This window comes from Lacerta agilis, chromosome 8 (assembly GCF_009819535.1).
Source record: "Lacerta agilis isolate rLacAgi1 chromosome 8, rLacAgi1.pri, whole genome shotgun sequence".
In the NCBI taxonomy this organism is placed as follows: domain Eukaryota; kingdom Metazoa; phylum Chordata; class Lepidosauria; order Squamata; family Lacertidae; genus Lacerta; species Lacerta agilis.
In genome coordinates, this window is record NC_046319.1 from 59,683,074 (window position 1) to 59,690,800 (window position 7,727).

Below are 7,727 nucleotides of genomic sequence, written 5' to 3' on the forward strand. Positions count from 1 at the left end.
TTCATTTTTGGAATAATAAATTTTCAGAGTAGTTTTTACAGTTATATCAAAAATTACTGATTTGGTTATACTATTAGAAATACATAGATAATTATGAAATTATTGTTTATATTTGGACAACTTTTCTGCTGTACTTTATTGGAAGGAGAAAAATAATCATTTCCTTAATAACAATTTAAACAATTTATTTAACTAAAACAATAACATTATAGCATATGTATCCATGTTTGTTAACTGACGGTTTTAAAAAAATAATCCAGACTGAGTTTTAGCACACATGAAAAAATTAAAACAAATCCTACTTTCCTGAGGAATAGCCTTTGGACTATAATGTAACTTAAATAGAAAACTATATTTAGAAAGATTTTTCCTCCAAAAGCATTTTATTTTAAAAATCCAATTTAACTCAAAAATAATCCAATTTGAATTTTTAAAATCCGATTTTATTTTTTATTTTATTTTATCCACCCTGCTACATAGTCTTCTTTGCTGAGCTATTACAGCCCTCCCACCCTTCAACTGTCCTACTTCTTGACACCCAGGCCCTCTTCAGACCCCGTTTAGTACTCTGTCTTGCAGAGAACATTGATTTGGCAGGTTTTGGTGAGCTTTTGCTTGAATTGCCTGCTTTATGCCTGAGCTTTCCTTCCTTCCTTCCTTCCTTCCTTCCTTCCTTCCTTCCTTCCTTCCTTCCTTCCCTCTCTCCCTTTGCATTGAATCTTCTATCCCTACTACTTCTCAGGGAGGAAGAAGAATGTGCTGCAGGAAAAGTGTTGACCACCCAGCTGCCTAGACTTGACAAATAAGGCTAGCCTTGTTTGTTACGCCTTTTCTTAACACTGTGTTTCCCACCTTAGCATTTTTCAGCAAAGTAGCACCTTCAGATGCCAGATATTTTCCGTAACACTACATAGCTGGTACTTTTTATGGATGAACTAAATGAAAGAATGGAGGGGGTGGGTGGGAAGTATACGTTGGATTCTATTTTATCTATAAAACCATCAGCTCTACCAAATTTGCTAAAACCAAGAGTCTTGTGGCACCTTAAAGGCTGAACAAATGTATTACAGCACAAGCTTTTGTGGACTACATGCAGTCCACTTCATCAGATGCAAATTTGCTGGGAATTGTGTTGGATCTGAGTGGGGAAGAACCTCTCTCTTTATGCCCAGTGTCGGAAACCACTTTTCTTCCCGCTCCACATTATCTGACATGTGTGGTGGGGGGAGTGTGTTCAAGTATGGAAACATTCAGAAGCAGTTTGAATCGCTTTTGCTTGAGACTCTTTGGAACCAAATACACAGCAGAAAAATTATACTGGTTTCAGTCAAAAGCCACAGAGAAAGAAGCAGCCACCAATAATGGCTGGCTACTAACACCAGTCCAAATGAATGAATAATTATATGAGGTAAGAGAAATGCAGGTCATAGGAACAATACTCTCAATGCAGTGCAGTGCTAAAATTTATTGGCTGGCCCTTGGGTCAGTTATACTTTCTTCATGGGCTTGAAAGGATACTGCTGCCCAAAACTCTTGATGCAAATGTAAAGTTGAATATAGTGGAGAATAAAGGCAGTTGCACTTTTACCAGAATAAATCTTAATTCTTGCCTGTTTATTAAGAACCAAGGCAAAGGTACTTATCATAGAAGTTGTTGGTTCCCCAAAATATGTTGTAAGGTGTTCGCCTCTCTTCTGTTAGCATTTTTTGTAAAAATCAAAAAAATCTTGATAACATTTGTTCTAAAGAAAAGTAGAATTTGGTTCTTTCCAATAAATGATCCATGTTTACTGCGGTGTGCTCAGAACAGAGTATTAAGTCTGTTTTTGCATGATAAACTTAGGAGGTGATGAAATCAATTCCTGAATGTGAACCATGATGATATCCAGGTGGTATGGATTTGTGGGTGTTTGAAACCCTCTATACCTCAACTAGATTCCAGTAGCTGACATCCAACTTCTCTTCAGGAGTTCTGATCTCTTCATTAGTGAAGCTGAAAGATGTGTTCTTTTATAGGTTTGTGTACAATAGTGAGATCACCTATAAATATATACTTAACAAAATTGCCTAGTACCTGTCAATTTTCTAGGCAAGCTGTTTCCTAAGGCAGTAGAAAGGGGATCTGCCCTTGGGGCCAAATCTGCTTTCCTGAAAAATGTTCCCTCATTGCCAATGCAGAGGTGAGAGAAGTGTAAAGAGACCAATATTTGAAGCGGCGAGGTATGCTGGCAGGCTGCTTTAGATAGTGAGGATTGGGGTGTTAGCCTGTCACGCCAGGGCTGTTTTCCAGGGTTGTCCCTATCATTAGGCAGAATGAACCCTCTGTTGACAGATGATTGGAGGCAGTGGTGGCAGCCACCCTCCATGTTTCTCTTGACTCCTCCCTTGCCATTCCCTTCTGTGTGCCACATGTCCTGTGCTGCACCTCCTGAACTAGCCTGCTGCCCGCAGGTGTGGAGGGCGTTATTCTGTCGCTAGTGTTGAAATAAGATCCAGCTGCCAGCCCAGTTGTCTTGTGTAGATGGGATGGGAGGGGAAAACTCCACCCTGTCCTTTGCCTCAGGCAGCAAAACGCCTTGGCCCATACATTGTACTTTCTCGGAGTGGCTTCCTGATAGTTGGGGACCAGGGCTATAGAACTTGGAGAATAATGTGCTTTTCATAAAGAAGTGTCAAATCACGAGATGTGTTTAACAGCCTGGCATTGCTATAGATGATGGTCAACAGTGTTTTTCAAAAAAGACAAATAAAACATTTTGCCATTTATGTGCCTTGTTTTTTCTCTGTGAAACAGGAGGGAAGGGGACAGAGATGACCTATGAAACCACAGTCTATTATGAACTTCGTCTGGCTGAGCCTTGCTGCAATTTTCATTTTCATTAGCTTGTGCATTTTACCCCTGTGTTAATTAGCATGGCAGAGATATTCCCTCTTGAGCTTCAAATGTCTTGAGCTAGCCTTCCTGGGAAAACGTAAGAAGGGCTTCAAAGATGAACAGAGGTAGGGGTGAGCAGTAGACCAGGCATTACACCATGTTTCCTGTCCACCACCAGAAAAGGAGAGCATGGCTTGCATACTGGGAACAATACTGGGAATGTGCTTCCTGTTAAAAAGCTGGCTGTATAAGCCTATTTCCAGAACATGAAAACACAAGTTTTACCATTAAACAGTATTAAATTCGCAGTAATGAATCGTGGAAGAGTGTTTCATCCCGAAGGACCCCACCATCACTTCACCACAAAGGTTTTGTGCCTTTCCTACCCTTCAGGGACGCGGGTGGCGCTGTGGGTTAAACCACTGAGCCTAGGGCTTGCCGATCGGAAGGTCGACGGTTTCAATCCCCACGACGGGGTGAGCTCCCATTACTCGGTCCCAGCTCCTGCCCACCTAGCAGTTCAAAAGCACACAGTGCAAGTAGATAAATAGGTGCCGCTCCAGCGGGAAGGTAAACAGCATTTCGGTGCGCTGCTCTGGTTCGCCAGAAGCGGCTTAGTCATGTTGGCCACATGACCCGGAAGCTGTACGCCGGTTCCCTTGGCCAGTAAAGCACGATGAGTGCCGCAATCCCAGAGTCGTCTGCAACTGGACCTAACGGTCAGGGGTCCCTTTACCTTTACCCTTTCCTTGGAGCTAGTGCTCTTGTGTGCTGAACATTTCTCCAGTAAAGGCCTGAAGTGTTACAGGACTGCTCCTACTTAATTTGTTTTAAAGCAGGTGACGTGATTATATATATATATATATATATATATATATATATATATATATATAAACTTTCATACACTGACATAATTTTTTCCTTCACTGGGAGACAGGTTTATCTAGTGATAGGGGAGGTGTGTTTGTTTAGGTACCGGGTAACTAAGTGTTTCAAAAGTTTCAAGGTGGGGTGAGGGTAGGAAAGAAAGGGTTCCAAATCTTGTTAATATGAGCAATCAATATAGCAAAAAGTAATTCCTCTATTTACTGTTTACTGTGTGGGCTTTTATTGCAACTTCAAGGTGTTATTCTGCTACTTTGTCATTCATAATTGAACAGTGGACCACCTACTAGGGCTAGGAATGTCTGGGCCAGGCTCACTTCTAGTAGAATTTTGCTGGCTCATGGACCCTGATCCTTTAAATCAGGGTGGGGAGCCACTTTTGTCCGAAAAGGTGGATCAGGAAATGGCTCTCCGTCTGCAGGGCTTCCATTCAGTGCTGTTTAAATTCAGCACTGAATGAGAACCCTGCTGCTTTCACTAGGGATCGGATCCACTTGGGAATTCTGATCCCTGTCAGGCTTGCAGAGTATAAGCAACACCCAATACAAGCCCCGCTGCAAAGGAACAATTGAAAGCACGAGGTGTGCCATTCAAAGAGCCTAACAAATCGTTAGAATAAATAATTTTTCCTTCCCAAGTTGGTTGCTTCCCAGGTGATTAAGTACCCGTTGATGGAAATGTATACGCAACTGCCTCCCTGCGGCCAAGTATGTGGTTTGCGTTTCTAAATCACACACTTGCATTTCAGACCACAGAGTTGTCGTTGGAGGATGCAAATATTATACTAGGGCTAGTGTACATAATCAGCATGGCTGCCAATCCCACAACATGTTGCTTCTTCATATCCTCCTGTAACAACTCTTTTCTAATCCTCTCCTTGGTTTGATAAACTTCCCAGTTCCCCAGGGAACATTACACATTATCATTTGCCCTCTTTTAGTATGGCAATAATGATATGCAACCATCTTAATTAATTATCATTCTACTAATTTTATATATATAAAAAGCTGGTCTGGGCATCTGTGGCCTGAAGACCTAGGTATGAGTGTGCTAAATTAGTATCCATTTTCCTGTGAAATATCATCATCCCCCTCTGATCCTCCTCTGGCTTCATCAACAGCCTTTCCCAAACTGGCGCCCTCCAGATTTTTTGTTCAAAGCTCCCATAATCCCCACCCAGCATTCTCAGTGGTCAAGACATTTTGATGGGCTTTTTTAAGGAAGACCACAAATTTATTGAGTTGTGTTTTTTTACAAAAATGCAAAAAAACCAACATGATTTTTTGATTGACTTGCCTAAGATCCAGGACAAAGCACCGCTTTTCAGAATTTCCCCCTGGAATTTCCTGACGTGTGGCTGCCCTAGAGTTATAGGAACTGCAGTCTGAAATATCTGGAAGGAACGAGGTTGGAAGGACGTCTAGGTAATCTCTGCCATATCAAATCAGTTATCTTTGCAACTCCCTTTCTTGCTAATACTTCACTCAGCTCCAGGGATCTATATTGTATAGGTTAGGTACAACAGCATGGGGCAGGAGGAGTTTAAATCTCCCCTGGCATCAAAAATCAGAGCCTGCCCTGTCTGTTCATGTTTTGAATTGGGAACATAGAAGAGGACTGTGGGATCTGATCATGAATCTCCAGAGTCTTGGGGCTAACCTCCGTCTGTGAATAGCACATTTTCAGCTGCTGGCACATGTCCACAAGCAGATGGGAGTGACGGCAAGAAGAGAACTCTGGGCCAATCTACGCATTCAGCAGAACCAAATCAGTATAAAGTTTTTATGGTCTGTGCCATTTCAGACTGTAGGGAAAGGGGTAAACACATGCATGAATGCTCACTGCATTGGGGGGTGGCCTGGGGCGGAATCAGCACTGTATGTTTGGCAAGCTAAGTTGTTTTGCTGGCTTGCTAACTTTGAGTGAGTGAGGCTCACCAGACATGCACCAGACATTTAAAGCACATTTCCCAGGTTTTTTTTGGGGGGGGGGGAGAGGAGTAATGTGCTTTAAATGTATGGTGTTCATGTGACCATTGTGATTCTTTAGGAAATGTCCCCTCACAAGGGAGGAGAGGGTTAAAGAGTCTTTTGACATCTCCCTGTGTGGGAGGGAGTCAGGAGGCAAATAAAGTGAAGGTTACCTGCCCTTCAGCACTTCCTCTTTTCGAAGTATGGCCTGGGTTAAAAATTAGTTCTAATTAGGCTGTGGATTTGTTACTGGGTTTTTTTTTAAGTTACCATTTTTAAAGAGCAGTTCTGGTCTTTTAGCCACTGCAAAAGATCCCCAGTTATCAGACCTACATGTTCCTTTCAGTAAAAAGACAGTAAAAAGGTAAAGGTGCCCCTGACCATTAGGTCCAGTCACGGACGACTCTGGGGTTGCACGCTCATCTCGCTTTACTGGCCGAGGGAGCCAGCGTTTGTCTGCAGACAGCTTCCTGGTCATGACTAAGCCGCGTCTGGCGAAACCAGAGCAGCGCACGGAAACGCCATTTACCTTCCTGCCAGAGCGGTATCTATTTATCTACTTGCACTTTGACGTGCTTTCGAACTGCTAGGTGGGCAGGAGCTGGGACCGAGCAATGGGAGCTCACCCCATCGTGGGGATTCGAACCGCCAACCTTCTGATTGGCAAGCCCTAGGCTTTGTGGTTTAGACCACAGCACCACCCACGTGCCATATATCTATCTATCTATCTATCTATCTATCTATCTATCTATCTATCTATCTATCTATCTATCTATCTCAATCACACACATAGTGGACACACACTCCACAGAAAACCAGTCCTTCACCCTTCAAAATTAGGAAACATTCCCTGAAAAAATAGACACTTTATTTTAGTACACAGAACAACCCCAAAGCCATCTTGGCTCTCTTAATGACCCCAAATATTTCTCTACAGAATGAAGAGTCTTGGAAAAACCTTTTCAATTAGTTTTTTCCACTTAAAATCATTCAAATCCTGTCAAAAGAACTAATTTTGTATATGAATAGGGGAGGTCTGTGACAATGTTTTCAGAAACTAGGGTATTTAGCATTTCAAAAGAATGGCTCAGATTGGCCAGGATAATGCAATCAGCAAGCATTATCAGGTATCCTAACAGACAAGAGACAAGCCACATTCTCAAATTTCTATGGTAGGCCTCTTTCTGTGACACTTTTATGATGCTTTTCGGTGGTCTTTGACTAAGGAGTTGGGCAATATCTAAAAGTCTTTAAAAGTTGTTACACACTTTTGTCCTGGGTCCTCACCTCCTTGAAGGGCAAGGTGGGGAGTGGGACTCTGTTGCAACAGAAATAATAAAGATATTCCTTGCTTTTCTTCTACTGGTTCCTACCTCCATCCATTCTGTGACCTATCACAGACTTAGGGGACTCTTGAGTCCCTTGGGGAGTTGGGCTGTCCCACAGACAATTGGGAAACACTGGCCTGCAAGCGCTCCTACTGGAGAACAGCCTTTACCAAAGGTGTCATGGACTTTGAAGAAGCTCGAACTTGGGACAAAAGGCACGCTTGGCAAACCCTCACCTTGATCAGCTCCCACCTGGTAACCTATGTCCCCACTGTGAAAGGACTTGTGGATCCAGTACTGGCCTCCACGGTCACGGACTCACTGTTAAGACCATGTTCATGGAAGACACACACTCAGCTATAGTGATCGCTAAAGAAGAAGTGCTGTAAAAGCCAACCCCATTTTTTTGTATACGATAAGAGTGCAAGTTCAAATCTCACTGAGATGGCCTTGCACTCACCTCCCCCACTCCTGGTGTTCTCCTACTTTCAGAGATTCCCAAGTACTTACACAGAAACAGGAGACAATCTATCCCTATATTTCCATATGATGATTTCCCATCCTATCAATGGAAGTGAGAATTTGGGTGTGCCAGAGTCTACCTATAGTCTGGGGTGAGCCATAAGGATGCTGGAGAGGGACTGCCTTTCCTTTACATGTTTTACTGAG